Source organism: Sinocyclocheilus anshuiensis, unplaced genomic scaffold (assembly GCF_001515605.1).
Source record: "Sinocyclocheilus anshuiensis isolate Anshui unplaced genomic scaffold, SAMN03320099.WGS_v1.1 scaffold694, whole genome shotgun sequence".
NCBI classification, from domain to species: domain Eukaryota; kingdom Metazoa; phylum Chordata; class Actinopteri; order Cypriniformes; family Cyprinidae; genus Sinocyclocheilus; species Sinocyclocheilus anshuiensis.
Genome location: NW_015542477.1, coordinates 1,757,821 through 1,759,682, shown reverse-complemented (window position 1 = coordinate 1,759,682; position 1,862 = coordinate 1,757,821). Strand labels below are relative to the sequence as shown.

Genomic DNA, 1,862 nt, shown 5'->3' with positions numbered 1-1,862 from the left:
AGGGCCTTTAATTCCTGTTTCTCACGCTGTGAATTATCCGTCCTCTGTGGAAAGCATTCTGATGCTGTAGACCATCATAAAGACCCTGGAGCTGGAAATTACCTGTTTAAATCACAAAACATTAATCACCTTTCCTCATTAAGCCCAAATCAATCAGGTCTAAATAGCTGTCCATCATTATGTACAAAAGTTAATACAATCTGCAATCAATGCTTTAAGTTTCCAGAGAATAGAATGTTAAATGAATGAATATAAAAACAATGTTCTATCTTAAAAATATTACAATAAAAGGAGATAATTTTCTGCTTATTTTAAATTTGGGGTTGACTGTAGCCCTGTAGTGCCAGACCTAAAATCAAGGTGACTGCATTTATAAGATTCATTCTTCATTCTGCCTTCTTGCTCAAGTCCCAAAACGCATAAGACTCTTAATAGATTTCATGTTCACCTGCGCATGTCAGCGGAAGTAAAAACCTGGTGAAGCAGCACGCGACTCTCACTCCGCTCCTGAATTTTTCAGTATTTAGATTACCTGCAGCAGCATTGTTGAAGATTTGTCGGAGCACCTCAGACAGGAGTGTAACGTAAAAACCAAGCAGGTGGGTTTTGAATTAAAGATGAGCCGTGGGGTTTAAGAAACGGATTCGACATGAATTTTTGATCTGAATCTGCCAGATGAGCAGACTCCACTTACCAGCTGCAGTTACACTGTTGGCCACTGGGTGGTACTGTTCACCCGTCAATATTTGTGTTAAGGGCAACAGCACTAAAAACGCCGTTTTGGTTGCGTTTGTATTTGGCCTATGCTTGTTTTTCCGACGTATTTTCACTCGGTATACAAAATAGCAGTAATCTATTCAATATAAACAAGCAAATAAATGTTAAAGAAATCCACCAAACTATTTTATATGGCTCGTAATAGGTCATATAGCCCTTATATACTGTATATAAACGGGTGTACTTTAGGCCTGGTTTCTGATGACATGCGTATAGTACCGTCTTCATATTTACCTACTACCTACCTACCTGGTTGTTTTTGTTTAATACGTTTTTTTTTTTCTAATTCACAGTTTGAAGAAACAATAATTGGAGGATACCTTACTGTTGCAGACCACCTGCTGAAGACCATTTCATACAGGTTGGTGACATCTGAATTTGTGCTGTAATGGATGTAACCATATTCAGGAATGAGCTATTAAAAACCATATTTTTCTGAATTTGATTCCTCTCAGTGTCTGTTGTAGCTTATTAGTTCACCCCAAAAAATAAAAGTCTGTAATTTAATTTGGACAAAACAATATTGTGGGTTAAGGGCTCATATTTAGGTCGGAAGCAACGGTTTGAAGTTAAAAAAACATCTTAAGGATGAATTTAAGCAAATAACTGCAAACACGCAGTCATTTGCTTTATAAGCTGTTAATGGATGGACTGGACTCATGTGGATTACTTGTGGAAAAGTGTCATGTTTTTATCAGCTGTTTGGACTCTCATTCTGACGGCACCCATTTACTGCAGAGGATCCATTGGTGAAGAAGTGATGTAATGCTACATTTCTCCTACACATCTGTTCTGATGATGAAATAACTCATCTACATCTAGGATGGCCTGAGGGTGAGTAAATTTCCAGCAAATTTAAATTTTTGCGTGAGGTATTCCTGTAATGTTCAAATACACCTACAACACAGGCTAAAACAACGTGTTGTAGTGGTTCGCCTTTACATATCAGGTTGGACTCACTGTAATGAACAATATGTTGTAGTTCACAGAAGTTATTTACATTTTTATTGTTTTATTCTTACATCCTCTGGTGCTATATTTTGTTTGTCTTCATTTATATCCTTCGCTACCTGCTGTAATTATGA

The 1,862-nt window shown here is 37.1% G+C and overlaps 1 long non-coding RNA gene across 1 annotated transcript; it reads left to right on the top strand.

Moving 5' to 3' along the window:
- The first annotated feature begins 472 nt into the window (after window positions 1-472).
- On the top strand, window positions 473-1,502 carry LOC107693899 (uncharacterized). The gene is made up of 3 exons (XR_001634803.1): window positions 473-599; window positions 1,071-1,138; window positions 1,476-1,502. It is a non-coding gene; the product is annotated as an uncharacterized LOC107693899 (long non-coding RNA).
- The last annotated feature ends 360 nt before the right edge of the window (window positions 1,503-1,862 follow it).